Genomic DNA, 21,591 nt, shown 5'->3' with positions numbered 1-21,591 from the left:
CATTATAAAAACATGTAATCCACATTTGTAACACACGATTGATAAACGAATCATACACGATTTTACAGTGGAAATACGAGAAATATACGAGCAAAATCCCACAAATATTCAGAGCATTCGAAGTCTTTTTTTCTCTGCAAAAAAAATTCAAAAGGAAAGTTAAAAGTAAAGAACTCACCTTTTTGCGATTTTTGAGCTTGCATGTTAGTTTTGTACCCCTTTCTCTTTATTTTCAATTCAAAAAACACCAAATAAAATGATTTTTGGCCGATGAACGGGAAACGTTTCCGAGATCTATCTTTGTAGATCTAGCAATACCGAGGCCGATTTTCAAAAAAACTATTCGGATATTTGAAATAAGGGGTCGAGAGCTTTTAAAAAAATCAAATTTTTTTGAGGTTTATCGCCGTTGAATGGTGGCCGGCGGCGACAAGGCGACGTACGGTGACCATTTTCTGGGTTCGTCAAGACCCACGACCATGTTCATTTTTGTGATGAACATTCCGAAGAAACGAGAGAAGAGGAGGGGTGTTTTCAGCGAGAAGAAGAGAAAATGAAGTATTTTAATTTTTTTTGACTTAAATAACGAGCCCATGGAGCGATCCACGTCCCGACCCAGAACACGCACGACCCGCGTGTTTATGAAATAAAGTGGGTAAATTTTGTTTTCGATCCCTATGAGTTTTCTGGAACTTATTTTGCCCCCAAAATTCGGTTTTTGCTTTAGAATCCTCCTAGTTTGGCCACCTAACTTGCTTTTTAATTCAATTTGATCCTTATATTATTATTTTTATTATTATTTTATATTATTTATTTTGTTACATATACATATATTTTTTAATATTTTATTTATATAGCTATTATTAATATATATATATATATTAATTATTTTTATTTGATTATTTCTTTATTTAAGGACTATATCTTATAATTATATATATATTTATGTATATTTTACCTTTTATTATTATTATTATTACTACTACTACTACTATTTATATATATATATATTTTATTTTTTTATCTTTTTTTAGTATTTTCTTTTTTATTATTATTATTATTTCTTCTCCTAACGTTTTATGTAAATATGTATGTATTTTATTTAATTTTTATTTGTATTATCCTATCAAAATTTTCTCTAACATTTTTTCTTTCTGGCTCCCCTCTCCTTTTTTTTTCTCTCACCTTGACCCAATGTTCATCACTTTTCGATGAAAAGATGTGGTAGGTTAGGATTATTATTTATTATTTTTTTCTTTTTCCTTTTCTCCTTGTTTTGGGGTTTTTACATAGTTATATTTATATATATATTCTACTATTATTTTCTTTCTTTTTACTTTTTTTTCTCTCTTTTTTTTATTTCTATTTTATATTCTTTATTTTTATATTTTTTGCCTTTATATTTATTTTATTCCTATTTTTGTTTTTTATTCTTGTTCTTATTTATTTATTTATGGTATATATTATTATTATTTTCTTATATTATATTATATTATTATTTATTATTTATTATTTTTTTATTTCTATTTCATTTTTTATCTTTATTTATTTTATTTTATTCCCTATCTTAACTTTATCTTATTTTTCCTTTATCATATTTTCTTTATTTTTTTTTATTTTTTTTATCTTTTGAGGGTATTTCAATCGATCAGAGGTAAGTAACTTGGATCCTATTTTACCTTTAAATTTAACTTTCAATTTTCTTAATTAAAGACAACTGGAAATTACGTAGTACCGAAAGGGCAGTTCAAGGGTGCTAACCCTTCCTTGATTATAACCGACTCCCAAATTCGACACATCTTTGGTAAGATGCAGATCAGGTAAGAAATAAGGTATCCGATCAACCCATTTGTTTTAAAATAAATGATCAGTGGCGACTCCAATTCGTTTAATCCAAGTCGAAGCCCAATTTCGGGCCCACTTGAAAGACTATTCTGACAGCAATCAACTTGTCCATGTCATGCTCTAGTAGACCCTTATCATGCACATAGTGGTCCCCAAACACATTTAACAGGTCATATATAAGCAATTAATGCGAACAAAAAGCAAAAATAAATTGTAATTTTTGTTGTTTCTATTTTTGTAACCCCCAGACCCGGTCTGTAAGTTAGACTCAAACCTAAGTGGTCACATATCTTATTCAGAGATTTTTTTAAACAACTTATAAAACATTACAGGTAATACTAAACAAAATATCGATAATTCAAATATATCCAAAACGATAGCAAAATACATGTCACCAAACACAACTAAAAAAACTTATAGAGATATACGTTCGTACAAAATAAAGTAGTTGATCTCCCCTGATGACAAATCTGCTACTTACTGTCTGTTGTTATTGAAAAAGGGTAAAACTATAGAATGAGCTAAAAAGGCCAGTGTGCTTCAAACAGTGTATAAAAACATACTAATAAAATATTCCAGTAAAATCAGTTTATCAAACATGTTTGTTTTATTTAAAATATGAACATTATTTCCATCCAATCGCTCCGATTACTATAATTTGTATAACCTTCAAAACCATACACCCACCTACACACCAGTAAGGACTTACCCTGAGCACAAAGCCGAGGAGCATACGATAATAACTTCCCCATCCAATCACTCCGATCACCAAAATGTGTAGGTTCCTCAGAACCATACACCCACCTGCACACCAATAAGGACTTACCCTGAGCACACAGCAAAAAAGCCTGAAACACTTCCCTCAACGATACCCTAGTGACAGTAATAAACATGTATGTATTCAGGTGAAAATAAATATTAATCCATTAAAACATGAAGATGGTTCATGCTTGAAAATCATATGCAGAAATTACATAAACCATAAATCAGATCAGTAATATCCGATAAATCAGGTATCGGGTAACCAATGTTCATAAAACTGGTATCTTATCGTAACAATATTCAAAATCATCATAAATTTGAAACAATTCATATGATAGTTTAAAACAGTATGATAACACCATCAGGAAACACACATGTAACAGTATGCGAAATCAGATAGGGAAACCTATTACTGGGTTTGTCGATCACGCTCTGCTGCAGCGCTAGATCCTACGAATTGGAAAAATCCATTTTAGAACCCTAATATAAATAATCTTAATCTTTATTTAAATAATATACGGAAACCTACGGGTAATTCTTGTAGTACACAGTTCGGGCTGATCTAACGAACGGACAACTCCGGACCTAACTAATCCTCGCTCAGGTGAAACACGAGTACCTTCATAAAATATTTTACTGAATCAATTCCTTAACCAAATCTCAAATAAATAATCAAAATACAAAAATACTAAGCCCTTTTTGGTTCACATATTCGATTCAGGGATTTTCGGGATAGAATTTGGCAAAACGGACTTCGGAATCAGATTCAGGACGTCGAAAAACATAAAGTATGACCTTCCGAAATTTTGAATTATTCGTCAAAATTAAAGTTAACGGGTTTGACTGACAATTTGGAGACTTTCGAGTTTGAATTTGGTGAAACGGACCCCTAAAACAGATTCGGGACGTCGAAAAATGTCAGGATAGGTATACTCAGAAAAGAATAACGATCGTTTAATGGCCGGTCAAAGCCAGTCAAAGTTCTGGTCAAAGGTGATCAACATATGATCAACCATTTTACACAATTATCACCCTTTTAAGAAATATTTACTAAAATATCACCTTTTTAAAGCTAATTACGAAAATATCACATTTTAAAAAAAATACAAAATTATCACTTTTTTAAAAATTAAAAAAATAGCACCATTTTCAAAATCATTACCAAAATATCACCATTTTAAAAATAATTACTAAAATATCACTCGGTCAACGGTCAACGGTCAAGGGTCGGGTCGGGTTGGAACCGGTCAAACCGATCATTTTGACATTCCCCACGCGCAGTGGCTGCGCGTGAGGGCGCGTGAGACTTCTTTCGGCAGCGTATAATTCACGAAAAAATTCCTAAAAATTATTTTGAGCGATTTCGAGATACTTACAAAGCTCGGTTCAAATTTTTGAACGGCAGAGAGCTCGATTTCAACAAATCAGAAACTTTGATCGCTTCACCTCCTCACGCGCCGCCGTCTACGGAGACCAAGAATGACACTGGCGAACTCGGAACGGCACAAAGAACACCATGGTGCGGGAGGTGTCGAAAACCGAGCAACGATCGGTGATGAATTTAAGATTTTCTCGACGAAGGTGCTAAAAAAACGTCAAGACTTTGACTTGAAATTCATGACGTTTGGCAGCGTTTCACTTCAATTAATTTAAGGGGTTTGTTCCTCGCTCGATGATGAACTCGATGGTGTTTTCAAAACAACGATCGGAGGTCAGATGGTGTCGGGATCGTGGTTGGAAGTTGAGATGCGTGGGGGGTAAAAACTTAGCAAATTGTTTTGGTATGAAACCAGAATCAATTTGCACGCATATAAGCAAAAATTCTGCCGACACTCTTTGGAAATATTCAGTGATTGGTCACTGAATTCCCTTTACTTTTTAAAACAGTCTACAAGTTTTAAAAACTTCCAATTAAATCCTCAAATTTCGCCAATTTACTTAATTAAATATTTTTTTCAAATTTTCAGGTTGTTACAATTCTCCCCCTCTACAAGAAATTTCGTCCTTAAAATATACCTTATGAAAATATATAAGGAAATTGAGCCTCCATTGACTCCAAAGTCTCCCAAGTAGCTTCTGAGGGGCTATGATTACTCCACTGAACTTTAACCATTGGAATACGCCTATTCCGAAGAACTCGCTCATCTCTCTCTAAAACCTGAATAGGCTTCTACTCATATGACAAATCAGTTCTTAGCTTTACCTCATCAACCTGAATGATGTGATCTGGATCTGGACGGTATCGCCTCTACATAGACACATGAAAAACATCATGAATATGACTGAGCTGGGGAGGCAACTCAAGCTGATAAGCAACAGGTTCAACTTTCTTCAGAATACGATACGACCAAATAAATCTCGGACTCAACTTACCCTTACGTCCAAATCTCTATAGTTTCTTCTATGGAGATACATTGAGAAAAACCTGATCTGCAAATTTAAACTCAATATCCTTACGTCGCTTATCTGCGTATGATTTCTGTCTATCAAATGCCTCTTTTAAGCGATCACAGATCAGTCTGACAGTATCTTCAGTCTCTCGAACCAAGTCTAGACCCAATGTTTTTCTATCATGCAACTCTGTCCAACATATAGGAGTACAACATCTACGTCCATACAGAGCCTCGTACGGTGCCATGCAAATACTTGCCTGGTAACTATTATTGTAAGCAAACTCAGCTAATGGCAAGAAATATTTCCAAATACCATGGAAATCAATCACACAACCCTGTAACATATCCTCCAACACCTGAATAACTCGCTCAGACTGTCCATTAGTCTGGGGATGAAAAGCTGTACTGAAATTCAAACGAGTACCCAGAGCCTCGTGCAAAGCCTTCCAAAACCTGGAAGTGAACCTCGGATCTCAGTCAGATATTATAGACAACGATACACCATGAAGTCTAACGATCTCAAAAATATACAACTTAGCCAGTTTGTCCAGAGAATAATTAATTCAGATAGGGATAAAGTGCGCTGACTTGGTGAGTTGATCAACAATCACCCAAATATAATCATTTTTGGAATGAGTCAGAGGAAGACCAGTAACGAAGTCCATCGTAATACGCTCCCATTTCCATTCAGGAATCTTAATTGACTGTAACAATCCATATGGATGCTAGTGTTCTGCCTTAACCTGCTGACAAGTCAAACACCTCGCCACAAAATCTGACATATTCTTTTTCATACCAATCCAAAAGTAACGCTCCTTGAGATTATTGTACATTTTGTCCCCGCCAGGATGCATAGCATAAGGACTACTATGAGCCTCCTGAAGAATAACCCATCTCAACTCATCATCTTTAGGGACACAATGACGACCGTGAAAACACAAAATACCATCCTAATCCACAGTATACTCTGAACTCAATCCCTGCTTAACTTGTTCAATAATGGAAAGCAATGAGCTATCCAGAAGTTGTTTGGCCTTAATCTCCTCGGCCAAAGTGGGTTTAAACTGCAACTCTGCTAACAAACTGTTATCATCAAATAAACTCAAGTTGGCGAATAAGGCTCTAAGATTTGATATCGCCTTACGGCTCAAGGCATCTTCCACTACATTAGCCTTCCCTGGATGATATTCTATCTCTAAATCATAGTCCTTTAGAAGCTCCAACTAGTGACGTTATCTCAAATTCAATTCCTTCTGAGTAAGCAGATACTTCAGACTCTTATGATCAGTATAAATATAACCCTTTTCTCCGTATAGGTAGTGTCTCCAAATCTTTAAAGCAAAAACCACGACAGCTAACTCCAGATCGTGAATAGGATAGTTACACTTATGCGGCTTTAACTGACGCGAAGCATAAGCGACGACCTTCCTTTCTTGTATCAAAATACATCCTAATCCAGAGTGAGAAGCATCACTGTAGACAGAAAAATCATTTCCAGATTCAGGCTGAATCAGCACTGGGGCTTGAGTTAGAACAGTCTTCAATTTCTCAAAACTAGCTTGTTGATTCTCTGACCAGACAAATAAAACATCTTTCCTCAATAGTTTCGTCAGAGGAGCTGCAATAAGGGAGAACCCCTCAACGAATGACAGTAGTAACCAACTAAGCCCAAGAAACTACGGATTTTAGAAACGTTCCTGGGTTGCTTTCAGTTCAGAATAGCCTCCACTTTGCTTGGATCCACACGAATACCATTAGCAGAAACGATATGTCCAAGAAAAGTCACTTCGCTGAGCCAGAACTCACACTTGCTCAACTTAGCGTATAACTTATTCTCCCTTAGAGTATGTATAACAATCCTTAAATGCTCCTCATGTTCTGCTTCACTTCTAGAATACACCAGTATGTCATCAATGAACACAACTACAAACTGATCCAAATAAGGTCGAAACACCCGATGCATCAGATCCATAAAAGCAGCAGGGGCATTTGTTAACCCGAATGACATCACTAAAAACTCGTAATGTCCATACCGAGTACAGAAAGTAGTCTTTGGAATATCTAAATCTTTCACTTTAAGTTGATAATAACCATGCCTCAAGTCTATTTTTGAAAAGATAGAAGCCCTTCGAAATTGGTCAAATAGATCATCGATCATGGGCAAAGGATATTTGTTTTTAACCGTGAGCTTGTTCAGTTTCCTATAATCAATACAGAGTCTCAATGTCCCATCTTTCTTCATGACAAAGAGAACTGGGGCTCCCCACGGTGATACACTGGGTCGGATAAATCCCCTGTCCAACAACTTCTGGAGTTGGATTTTCAGTTCCTTAAGCTCCTTTGGGGCCATAAGATAAGGAGCCATTGAAACCGGATTGGAACCAGAATGGACTTTAATTTCAAACTCAACTTCTCTATCTGGCTGTAATCCAGGCAACACCTCAAGAAAAACATCGAGAAATTCCTTGACAATCCGGATGCCTTCAATATCAGATTGAGAACTCCTAGTATCCAATATATAAGCAAGAAACGCCTCGGAAACTTTCCTGATCATCTTCTCAGCTACGAAAGCAGGTATAACATTCGTTAGAAATCCACGATGTTCCCCGATCATTACAGTATTTCGATTATCTGGGGTCTTCAGAACAACTCTCTTGGTCTCAAAATCAATATTTACTCGATGTTTGTCCAACCAATCTATGCCGAGAATCAAATCAAACTCTTCCAAAGGTAGCTTCATCAGGTCGGCCAGAAAAATCTCCCCATTGATCTCTATAGGACACTTTCTAAAAATACAATCCAACATAATGGACTTGCCTAAGGGACTTTGAACTATCACCGAATGCTCAGTATTCTTAACAGGAATATTTAGACCCTCAGAAATGGAATGTGATATATAGGAATTTGTAGAGCCACTATCAAATAATGCAAAGTAGGGAACTGAATGAATAGTAATAGTACCTGCAATCATATTAGGCCCATCACAATCCTGTCGAAGTCTGGCAGTGTAAACCAATGTAGGCTGTCTGGTCTCAGATCTGACTGGACCCCTACTCTGAGATACTCAGTCTCTATTAGCCGATCCTGGTGCTCTGCCCTGACTACGACTCACTGTTGGGGTCTGAATAGTACTCTAAGTACGAGTGGGAGTACGAGCTGGTGTCTGACTTGTAGTAGCTGGCCCTGGACAATCCTTCATGAAATGGTCACTAGAACCACATCTAAAATAGATACCCAATTTCTTCCAGCATTCTCCAAGATGACGTCTCCCACAATAATCATATGTCTGTAAAGGTTGCTATCCAGAAGAATCACCATGTCTAGAAGAATGTACAACTGAAGAACCATATGCCATAGACCTGACACTCGCCCCACCTCTCTATAAAGACGTACCCCTGCCTCTCTTGCTGGGGTGTGTAGAAGAATCAACAGAACCGGAAGGCTTCCTAAATCAGGTTTGAGCTCGATCACTCTATTTCTTGTACTCTATGCCCAATCGCTCTATCTCTTCAGCAGTCTTAGCTATCTCAACCAAGACATCAAAATTTCTCTCCCGGTGAGTAGCAATTCAGATCCTGATCTCATATCTGAGTCCATTCTCGAAGCTCAAGTATCTATCTACCTCAGTGTCAACAAGTCCAGGGTCATACCGACTCAATTAGATGAACCCAACCTCGTAGTCCATAACAGACATACTACCCTGCTCCAGATTCTGAAACTCATGGCGTCGCTCATGCAGATATCTCTCCCCGATGTAGCGACCATGAAAGCACGTCTTAAAAGATCCCATGTTAACTGGTTTCTCGAAATACTACCAGAAATTGATTTCCACCATCTGAAGCTCTCTTTCTTTAACATAGTTAGGGCCTCCTTCAACTTCTTCTCATGAGGTCTATCTCATCCATAATCCTCTCTATGTCCTCCAGCCAATACTCAGCGTCTGTCGGGGGTCCACCAGTAATACCCTCGAATGGAACTACACCAGCAGCGACCAGAGAATTTGAAATCTCAACCGTAGTCATATTACTAGGGGCTCTGGCAGCTCTCTGAAACATGCAGAATATAGCTCTATTAATGGTGTCTTCGTTCATGTCAGTATTCTCATCTCCCTGTGACAGAAGGGTCTCTCACAGGAGTAAACTGGTCATCATGAGAAATGGTCGAATCTAGTTGCGGAATAGGAGGATTACGTGGAGACGTCGGATCGTCGATCGTAACAGAAGGTCGAGTGACTCGTCCTCGACCATGGCCACGTCCTGTCCTACGACCTCTAGCAGCACTCATTGTTCGATCTATAAGGCTCTACAGAAAGAATTTAAAACATATGTCAGATTAGCATCAAGGATCTCGAGAGAACTTTAAATCATAAAATAAGGTGACACGTTTTTTTTCTTTAAAATTTCTTAAAAATTCAAAGTTTAGGACCCATCTACAGTCCGAGTGTTTAAAACCAAAAGCTCTGATACCACCAAATGTAACCCCCAGACCCGGTCTGTAAGTTAGACTCAAACCTAAGTGGCTATATATCCAATTTAGAGATTTTTGTTTAAACAACTTATAAAACATTACAGGTAATACTAAACAAATATCGATAATACAAATATATCCAAAACGATGGAAAAATACATGTCACCAAACACAACTTAAAAAACATATAGAGATATACGTTCGTACAAAATAAAGTAGTTGATCTCCCATGATGCCAAATCTGCTGCTTACTGTTTGTTGTTATCTGAAAAAGGGTAAAACTGTAGAATGAGCTAAAAATCCCAGTGTGCTTCAAACAATATACAAAAACATACTAATAAAATAATTCCAGTAAAATAAGTTTATCAAACATGTTTATTTTATTTAAAATATGAACACTATTTCCATCCAATCGCTCCGATTACTATAATTTGTATAACCTTCAGAACCATACACCCACCTGCACACTAGTAAGGACTTACCCTGAGCACAAAGTCGAGGAGCCTGCGATAATAACTTCCCCATCCAGTAACTCCGATCACCAAAATGTGCAGGTTCCTCAGAACCATACACCCACCTACACACCAATAAGGACTTACTCTGAGCACACAACAAATGAGCCTGAAATACTTTCCTCAACGATACCTTAGTGACAGTAATAAACATGTATGTATTCAGGTGAAAATAAATATTAATCCATTAAAACATGAAGATAGTTCATGCTTGAAAATCATATGCAGAAATTACAGAAACCATAAATCAGATCAGTAATATCCGATAAATCAGGTGTCGGGTAACCAGTATTTAGAAAACTGGTATCTTGTCGTAACAATATTCAAAATCATCATAAATTTGAAACAATTCATATGATAGTTTAAAACAGTAAGATAACACCGTCAGGAAACACACCTGTAACAGTCTAAGAAATTAGATAGGGAAGCCTATTACTGGGTTTGTCGATCACGCTCTGCTGCAGCGCTAGATCCTACGAATTGGAAAAATCTATATTGGAACCTAATATAAATAATCTTAATCTTCATTTAAATAATATACGGAAACCTATGGGTAATTCTTGTAGTACGCAGTTCAGGCTGATCTAACGAATGGACAACTCCGGACCTAACTAATCCTCGCTCAGGTGAAACACGAGTACCTTCATAAAATATTTTACTGAATCAATTCCTTAACCAAATCTCAAATAAATAGTCAAAATACTAAAATACTAAGCCCATTTTGGTTCACATGCTCGATTCGGGGATTTTCGGGTCAGAATTTGGCAAAACAGATTTCGGAATCAGATTCAGGATGTCAAAAAAACATAAAGTATGACCTTCTGAAATTTTGAATTCTTGGTCAAAATTAAAGTCAACGGGTTTGACTGATGATTTGGTGAAATAGACCCCAAAAACAGATTCAAAACATCGAAAAATGTCAGGATAAGTATACTCGGAAAAGATTAACGGCCGTTTAATGGTCGGTCAAAGCCAGTCAAAGGTGGTCAACATATGATCAATCATTTTACACAATTATCACCCTTTTAAGAAATATTTACTAAAATATCACCTTTTTAAAACTAATTATGAAAATATCACATTTTTAAAAAAATTACGAAATTATCACTTTTTTAAAAATTACGAAAATAACACCATTTTCAAAATAATTACCAAAATATCACCATTTTAAAAATAATTACCAAAATATCACCATTTTAAAAATAATTACTAAAATATCACTCGGTCAACGGGTCGGGTCAGGTCAACGGTCAACAGGTCAGGTTGGGTCAACGGGTCGGGTCGGGTTGGAACCGGTCGAACCGGTCCTTTTGACATTCCCCACGCGCAGTGGGGGCGCGTGAGAACTCTTCCGGCAGCTTATAATTCACGAAAAAATTCCTAAAAATTATTTTGAGCGATTTCGAGATACTTACAAAGCTCGATTCAAATTTTTGAACGACGGAGAGCTCGATTTCAATAAATCGAAAACTTTGATCGCTTCACCTCCTCACGCGCCGCTGTCTGCGGAGACCAAGGATGACACCGGCAAACTCGGAACGGCACAAGGAACACGATGGTGCGGGAGGTGTCAAAAACCGAGCAACGATCGGTGATGAATTTAAGATTTTCTCGGCGAAGGTGCTAAAAAAAGTCGAGACTTTGACTTAAAATTCACGACGCTTGGCAGCGTTTCACTTCAATTAATTTAAGGGGTTTGTTCCTCGCTCAATGATGAACACAATGGTGTTTTCAAAACAACGATCAGAGGTCGGACGGCGTCGGGATCGTGGTTGGAAGTTGAGATACGTGGGGGGTAAAAACTTAGCAAATTGTTATGGTATGAAACCAAAATAAATTTGCACGCATATAAGCAAAAATTCTGCCGACACTCTTTGGAAATATTCAGTGATTGGTCACTGAATTCCCTTTACTTTTTAAAACAGGCTACAAGTTTTAAAAACTTCCATTAAATCCTCAAATTTCGCCAATTTACTTAATTAAATATTTTTTTCAAATTTTCGGGTTGTTACCATTTTTGATCGGTAAGAAAGGGTTACTATAAAATCCAAACCCAAACAAATTGTAAATGGATCTTTTTAATTTTTTTCAGAGATCGAAAACCAAGAAATACGACAGAGAAAAAAAAGAAATCTTTCAAAGGTATTCATTTGTTCGACATGCATAGTGTTTTAAGTAGATAAAAAGAAAAGAGGGTTCTATTAGAGGTCTTACCTGAGTCGTAGGGCTCGACCATTTGAAATTTTCACTAGAGAGTGAGAAATCAAAAGGTTGAAGGAGATATAGAGGCCTTTGGTGGCTTCGTTTGGCTTTTCTAGTCTCAGGTCTAGGTTCTAGGTGATGGAGCGAAGGCTTTAGGTTAATATAGGGTTCTATTTAGCTACCCAAATCGTTATGGATGGTGGCCGGGGTGGCGGTTACCACCGATTCATGGTAGCCATCAAGTAAGGCTTCGGGATTTGTGTGTATCTCAGTCGCGCGGGGAGGAAGAGATGAGTGTTTTTAAATCAGTTTGTGTTTCGTTTGGTTTCTCCAATCGTTGTTGATGGCGGTTGAAAGTCGGAAATGACCACCGACATACGTTGACCGGTGGTGGTTGAAAGGTTATGATTGATCAAAGGAGATGAGAGTGAATGAAAATAAAAGAAGGTTTTTTATTTTTTAGGGTTTGGAAACATTACTTGAAATAGTACAAGTTTAGGTTTTATATTGGAAATCTAGGAGTTAATCATTTTTAGGTCCCCAAACTTCTGGTGCGTGTTTACAGTTTAGTCACTAGCCTTTTTTATTTTTTAAATTTGAATATGAGAACACTAATATATTAATTTCCCCCTCTTTATTATGTTATTAATTATTTAGGTTCAAAACAAAAAAGTTCTCCTTTGGTCCCCTTAACTCAGTGTGTTTTCACATTTTGATCACTAGACCTTTTTTAATTTTATTTCGATTTTAACCTTTTTTTTCTTTTATTTCATTTTTGCCACCGATTTTATTATTTCTGTTATTAGTTAATTTCAAATTTGGCCACTGATTGAATTGATTTACATTTCTGCCCATGTTTTTTATATTATTGCATAATTATTCAATTCGTTCTTGCGGTGACCTGTTCCTAGGTATGACACGCATTATTATGATTCAGATTTAATTTTAATCCTATTTTCTAACCATTAACTAGTAACTATTAACTATTAACTTTTAATGTTTGCACTCGAATTAATTTTACAACTTTACGAGGACCCGTCTCGGGATACTATTCGCATTATTATAGTTCGGGTAATTTTAGTTTCTAATTTCTAACTCTAGTAAAATATTCCAAGTAATTCTACGACTTTGCTATGATCCATTCCAGGGTACGATACGCATTATTATGGTATGAGTAAATATTAAAAAATCTTACAGTCTTTTAATTTCCTATATTTAATTTTTTGTATTTTTTATGCCACTTACTTTTTGTTTTATTTCATTTCAACCCCTTATATATACATGTTCTTGCCTTTATTTTATGTTTACATCTTTATTTCTTGATTCTTTTCTATGCTATTATTTTATGTCCACGTTGTTTTGATAATTTACACTTTAGGCCTTAGATTTAGATCTTTATTCATCCTAGTCACTATTTTAGTTTAAAATAAGATTTATATGGTCTATTTATATCTTTAGTCCTTATATTTATTATTTAATCATTTTGGTCCCTATACTTTTATGTTTTATATTTTTGAAGATATTTTAAACTTTTTTTATAATACTATATATTATATATATAATATAGTGATATATATGTATTTTATGAAAGGTGACATTTTTATTATGTTTCGCTATATATATTTTTATATTTTTATATTAAATATATTTTATTTGATTTAAATTAAGACATTACCCTTTTTTTGTAAGATTAATGATAACTCTCCAAAAGAGTTATCAATTAAGCTTGTTTTACCTAGTTTTAGCTTAAACTTTAGCACTATTAGGAGCATATTAGGATCATTTGTACATATTTTTATATAATTGACATCAACGAAACTAGTTGAGTGAGTTTGAGCTTATTTTGATGATTATTAGTGAAATTTGGTACATTGATGTTGTGACAATATTTTATGTTGTAGGTGATGCCATGAAGTAATGTTGCACCAAAATGCTGCACAAATCTACAACAACTTCTGAGTCACTGGCAATTATGAAATTCTCTAGAATCTGGATAGCTGGCTGGGCAACTTTTAATTTTCACAAATATCCAGATATTTTTGGTACATTCTGATTGACTAGATGATTGACTAAATATGCCTATAAATGGGCGGTGGAGTCACACTTTTAGGGAGTCTTATTCTTCCCAAAATTTTATCCAAAAATCATCTACTTCATGGCCGTCTAAATCCATTATCGGGGAATGTCTTAGTAGTTGTAGAGCAATCGTGTAGCAGTAGTGATCGATCAGGGTTCAATCTTTTTTTAACGTTATTTTCTTGAGAAAGGGAGACACTTTTCTAAGTTTGAATGAATTATTTTTATGTTTTTATTTGGTTTCGAATATAAAATGTTCGATGAAATGCTTGACTTATGTATTCTTGTTTTAGCAATATTTTTATGAGTTGAGTTTTTATTGGATGTTTTTAGAGATGCATATATCCTTATATATGTCAATCTTGGTTATTTTTAGAGATGAAAATTATTGAGGTTGCATGTTATTTTAGTTCCAACATTGGTGTTTATGAAAGCAAACATAGTCATATAGAGATGTATGATGTCGATTGTTTACTCTATGTTAATGGTTTAATCTATGGTATTAATGAGTGTCAATTCCATTGGGTTAAATGTTTAATTCTTGAAAGAGGATTAACTTGTTAATCATTGTGTGACTCATAGCTGTATAACCACAACATAAGCTTTTTGTCAGCTGCCAAATAACAATAGCAATCTTAGGTCCATCGATCTAATTACTTTTTGTTTTCTATAACATTCATTTGCTTTCATCATTTTGATTTCTCTACTTTACTATCTATTTTTTATTTTACTATCTCAACCATACATTTCCCAAACACTTGTTATGCAACTCCTATGTGGCCTATTTGCTCTTTGTGGGTCCGACATCCAAAACTCTTATAGTTTCCACTTTATTACATGAAAACGATATGTATACTTGCCTTGAATACTGTACTAATATTGTATCATCAAGTTTTTGGCGTCGTTGTCGGGGAGCAAGGTATTGCATTAGAGATGTTTTCTTATTTTCAGTTTGTAGGTATTTCCTTCCCTTTTCCATTTTGGTTTGTTAGTGTATGACCCATCAAAACGATCGTGACTTAGAACCTTTTGATCTTGAAGTTGAACGGACATTTCAGCGTTTCGTAGAGAAGCAAATCACAATCAAGCAAATATGAATATTGAAGGTAATAATGCTTTACCACAATTGCTAGAAGGTGAGGAAGAATTACCAGTTGGAAATAGAGTCAATCAACAACACTATTACTAACAAACATCATAATTGTCAAATAAATATTCCTTATTCTCAAATAAAATAAATAAAAATGTAGTAAAAAGAAGAACGATCGGTCCGCAGGGACTAAGGAGCTTCCAATGTTGAGTTGTTTTGATCCTGTTTTAAAAAAGAGGTTTATGAAATTAAAAGAAAAGAAACCAAGATTCGGAAGAAAAATAAAACAACGTAAATCTTTAAAAAGAAATCAAATAAATGAAAATAACCATAAGCTTCACTTTGCCTCAACTTCAATTGATCATCAAAAGAGATTTTACTTCAGTAAACATGCCAGTTATAGCCTATAAGGCCCAACCCATAGTAATTTCCTAGTGGACCTATTACACGTGTAAGGGCCAAGAAATTCTAAGCAATCATGGAGAACTTGTTTTGTCAAGGTTGGGACGAGAGGAAGAAAACACCAAGTTTGAGGGAGGACTAACATCTTTTACTTGTGCATGAATTTGCATGAGTCTTATTAAGATTGATAGTTCACTAATTAAAGTAGTTCATTCATTAAAATTAGTTCATTAATCAAACTAGCTCTTTTAATCTTTGCATGACATATTTTTTATGATATATTTTTTAAAAAATCATGAAATATACCCAAACCTTTCTTAATCTTCTTCTTCTTCCTTTTGAAAAATACTCTAGTTTTATATTTTTTTATTTCTCGAAGATAAAATATTTCTTTTAAATTTCAATGACAAAGAAGTAGAGAAAAAATAACCTGTATATCTTAGTTTCATATTGACCGAATGGTGGATATTGCATATCATAGTAGTTTAGGATTTCATGAGTTTTGGGGTTTAAGTTGAATTTTGTGAGTTTTAAAGTGATTTTGAAAAGATCTTAACATATAGAGTGATAGGAGACATGAAATGAGTTATTCAGTGTCTTGAGTAGTTAAAGAAGATGTTGAAAAATAGTGATTTTAGTATCATAAGGATGAAACTATAAAACTTTTACCTTGGAGGAAGAAGATAAAATCAAAAAGGAAAATGATGTTTATGTTATATCAACAAAAATCAGTCCACATTAGCACACGTGACTACCAAGTCATTCTTTCATGATTTTTATTTAACGTTCGAGTGATCAAAATAAGAAAAAGTCAAAAAGGTCAAAGAATAAATTATTTTTAAAATATCAGTGACCAAAGTTGAAGTGAGAATAAAATTAAAGGATGAAATTTATAATGTATTTTAAGATTTACCTTAAAATAAACAAGTAGAAAGCTTGATAATTATAATATAATCTAACTTAAACCAAAATAAATTTAAACATAAACTACAAATAATAAAACTTAATTAGAATTTATTGAGAACCCACATTTAGTCTAATATGAAATCTCAAAATCTCTATGTTCTCAACGTTTTAATCGTTTTACAAGTTTTTTTTATTAATCTAAAGTGAATACGAGTAATATTTATTGAAAAACTTTCAATCATTTGATACTGAATATATATATACATATATACATGATGTTCATAACTCGAGACTTAAAGAAATAATAATTCTTTAAATTATAGAGATTCTTTTGAACGTTAAATATATGAGTAGAATAATAATATAATTACAGTTTTTTTTTGTTATGAACCAAAAGTAATAATTGAGTCAAACGATCAAATTTAATTATAAAATGAACTAAACACCATGATTCAAATTGATTTACAATTTTCTCATTTCTTACTCAACCTCGTTCACCACTCACTTTAAACTCTTATGGCTGAACATTACGAAAAACAAAAGAACGATGCTTCTTCTACAACAATGGCAGATTGTTTTTCTTTTCTTTTTGAAGAAAGAAAGAAAGAAAGAATAATAGGGAGAAATAGAGTAAAAGAATGGAGAAAAGAGTCAGAGTTCTTCATCTTCAAGTCCAGGTATGTATTCCAAACTCACATCGAAAACCACCGGGCTACTTGGAGCTACTCTTGGTCTTCCTGGAGCCGACGTTAAACCCTTCGGTAATGCCAACTAAATCACAAACGCCATCAAAGGAGTAAAAGTTGCATAAAGTCACAAAAAATTTCAACTCGAATCTTCCAAGGTCATGTCCCTATATCTATGTGTTCCACATAACTATCGAACACGATACTTTATGAAAAATGAAGAGTTAGAGCAATATAGGTTAGCTTACCGGTCCCGGAATATAAAGTCTGCGCTTCCCTCCTACTTTCATGATCAGAATGCCTTCATCAAGCCCCTTGATCACCTGTTCTACTCATTAGATGAACAATCAGTAACGGCACCGTCATTTCTGGAACTTTAGTTTATAGTAAAATTCACCAAACTCGCTCATTCTTTTTATTTTCATTTCCGATTGAATGAACACGCATGAATAGAATTTCGATCGCATGCTACTCAATGAGCTTACCTGACCAGAGCCGACTCGAAATATGTAGGGCTGACCTTACTCCAATGAACTACAAGAGCATTGGAGAAGGGGATTCAAATATCAGACATCTTGCATATGCTTCAAATATAATATCAAGAGTTTACAAAATTAAATGATTACCTATCAAATATTTGTCCAGACGGAACCATCGCAACATAATTAGCAGCCACCTGCAACGATGCCAAAATCACAAGAAATAGCTCAGGGTTCATGTGGAACTATATACAGAATGCTGGTGAAAGTAACCAGATAATGCAAATTGAAAAGATCATGGCATGGCTTACACATGGATTGCTCAATTGGAATACAAAGTTTGAACATAAAATTTGACCATTCGTTACTTAGAAACCTTCAATGTCAGTTCAGACAAGAGACAAATTCAATTCCGGGTTGTTCGGGTTGCAGGAGAAAAATGGCAAACTTGCAGGAGAAGAACAGTTGACATACCTGAAATCCAACCGGAGGGCTAGGACCTTCACCAACTTTAATATCCTTGTACTGCAAGCCGGATTCCGTAGATACCATAGGTACCTTCACCAAACGCGAAGTATTAAACATTTGCTTCCGGTCATAAAGCTACTGAAGATAATCTTATGTTTACTCGGACACAAATGTGAGTATCGGACATAGATATGTTCACTGTTTCTGGATAAGCATCGGATATGGATGTCGGATACAAGTATTTCAAGAAAAATAAAGCATTGAAACAACATAGAACCGTTCATCAACCGTCAACACAACACTCTTATCATTTGAATTAAGACATGCTAGTTTAAGCCTATATACAACAATTGAAGTTACATTATCAATTTGTCATCACCACCAGTTGTTTTGTTTCTTTATACATATTCATTGTTCATCTTTGTTAATCGTAGATTAATCTCTATGTTTCTTCCCTAAAAAATCTCTACATGGAATAGTTTAAATTACACACATTCGAGCACATAGTATGAAAGCATGATCCTCCAAATATCCAGAAAAACTTTAAAAGAATTGAGCATAATGATGCAAAACACACATCATTATTCAAAACTAATTATCAAATCCGGGAAACATAGTTAATCATATAATGTATAACGATCAAGCATGCCAAAACAAAGTTCCAAAGCATCAACAACTATGCCTTAGAGATGTGGTGCTTACTCAGTAATATTAGACATGATAAGATTACAAGACAAGAAAGAAAATAGAAGAAACATAAACATATAAACGAAAACGTAAAAGTCTCAAATTTTATACGATTAGAATTAACCTATCAAAAGTTATAAATAAGTACATATAATTAATTAAAAACTATATGACACAGCGAGCTATACAACCACAACAGGATACGAAAGAGTGAAGTAGCAGCCTAAGGGGGCTAAGTAATCTCACCATACATTTTCAAGCTCTTTTTCGCAGGCATCGTCGCATAGTTTTGGCTTTTACTCCGGTGGCAATCCAGCACCATCAGCGTTCGGTGAGTTCAACAAGATGCTTGGAACTTCAAGAAGCAACCCCATCACATCCATTCGAGTACCTAGATTAAGACCATTGGTTGTTTTCTTGTTTTACAACTTGAGCACTTAACAATTAGACCTTGAGCCCTGATATTTGAGAGGGCCATATTATTGACAAGCAGATTCTTCCCGGATGCAGAACCTAATAAAGTTGCATCAAATGCAAAATTCAAACATCTGAACCACCCAAATAACAAGATATTCATTTAAACTACATTACTCGGTTTTTTAATTTTTTTAGAGACAAAATGAGATATTATCTTTTAAATATACGAAGAAATCTAAAAAAAATTATATGCCAGTCATGGATACATATTCAAATCATTTATAGACGTTAGATAGACTCCATATATATATATATATATATATATATATATATATATATAGTTAGGAAAAATTTACACAATGTAAAACTAAAAAAACTTTACAATGATTTAAGATTATTGGAGGAATGAAAACAGATTGCTGAAACTAAGAGTAGAAAATGAGAATATATTCACAGAAAGAAACCATCTAAAAAGAATTATATTGTGAAAGTAAATCCTAACTAATATATAAACATGTATAACTTTTTTTTTTTTGAAAAAAATGTATAATACTGTGAAACATAAACTCATACCCAACACTCATCCTAGTGATACAACAACAAAACAAAAAAAAAGATTAAAAGAAAGAAGTTAACAGAACAATTTGGTTCTTTATAGTGAATGCATAGGAATTGATGTAACAGACTGAAATATTTTCCAAAGAAGTACAAGAGTGATTCATGAAATGAAATGAAATGGGGAGAACCCAGAAAAATAAACACAAAATTCATCTCATCCCCTAAATTCATAGTACCCAGTGGGAGATTTAAGTAAAAGATAAGATGGGCCTTACCAAGAGGAAGCAGCAAAGATGAAGGAGAAGAAGAAGCCATGCACGATGCCATGGTGTTTGAGAAAGAGAAAACTGAAGCCGAAGTAAGGATGATTGTTTATCAATGGATAGGAAATCCCTGCCCATTTTGTCTTGACCAGTCGTAGATTTTCTCTGTTTTTTATTTAATACCTAGAAATTTAAATATCTAGACTAATAATTAAAATAAGATTAGTGTTATATTTTGATCGAGCATTAATTTGATTTAAAATTATTAAATTGTTTTTATTTTTAAATTTTAATTAATTTAATATTTTTATGTATATAGAGCCGCTAATTTTATTAAAAAGTTAAATATTCAAAATTATAATTAAGTTTGAAAACTAGGTATATAATTAGAATATGTTTATAACCATTAATACAATAAATTGGTCACTCGAGATCATTTAAGGATTATACATGGAAAACGTTAAAACTCTTTCAAGAAACTCGAACAAAAGGTAGATACGAATAAATCTAAATGTATCTATAAACGAACCACAACAGGAGATTAATATACTAAAAGACGACAAACAATCACAAATCATAATTAAGCTTCGTGAAAAAATTATCTACAAACATAAATCGTATATCCAAATCCAATCCAAAATCCAAAGCAAGGAAGATCAACAAGATAATAAGTAAGCATTATCTTATCAGTCGATGCGACGTCAAATTCAACCTTAAAAAAAATAGTCAATATCGAAAACGTATCATGTAGGGAGAAAATATATATCATAAAAACAGAAAAAATGTCATAAAAACGAAATTATTAGAAACTAAAAAATATAAAAACATATATATACATATAAATTAAAAAATAAATATAAAATAAAGGATACAAATAGTCGATGACTAACATTTTAATGCCACAAACTATCAAATTAAATTAAAAGAAAAGAAGACGTTAGGTTTTTCTTAATTAATTTAATACTTAAAATTTTGTTCAATAAGATTTAAATATATTGTATATCACTTCAACGATAATCATTATTAATAAAATTTTATAACTTAAAATTTTTCACTCGCATCGTAAGCTTGAAAAAGTTTAATTTTATAAAAAGGGTAAAGTTAAAAACTTTGGTATAATTACACATGTGGTGACTGTTATTTATATATTCTATTAAATTGGTCCTAATTTTAATATATTAAAATAAATTTAATCATCGAATCAAATTTAATCATGTATCATCATCCAATTAGAGGATTAAAATTATTTTAAATTTAATATACTTTCTGCCAATCATAGGGTGACATGTGTCAACCCTATGGTGAAAAACAAAATTAAACACTACAAAAGACTCTAAGGATGCTTAAACCAGGAAACCTTGCTTGGTAATAGGAATGC

The 21,591-nt window shown here is 33.9% G+C and overlaps 1 pseudogene; it reads right to left on the bottom strand.

Annotated features, from left to right (window-relative positions):
* Window positions 1-17,240: 17,240 nt before the first annotated feature.
* Window positions 17,241-20,295, bottom strand: LOC120146248 (annotated as a pseudogene).
* Between the last annotated feature and the right edge of the window lie 1,296 nt (window positions 20,296-21,591).

This window comes from Hibiscus syriacus, unplaced genomic scaffold, assembly GCF_006381635.1.
Source record: "Hibiscus syriacus cultivar Baekdansim isolate YM2019G1 unplaced genomic scaffold, ASM638163v2 tig00002511_pilon, whole genome shotgun sequence".
In the NCBI taxonomy this organism is placed as follows: domain Eukaryota; kingdom Viridiplantae; phylum Streptophyta; class Magnoliopsida; order Malvales; family Malvaceae; genus Hibiscus; species Hibiscus syriacus.
The sequence above is the reverse complement of the archived record's forward strand: the minus strand, read 5'-3'. Positions and strand labels throughout refer to the sequence as shown.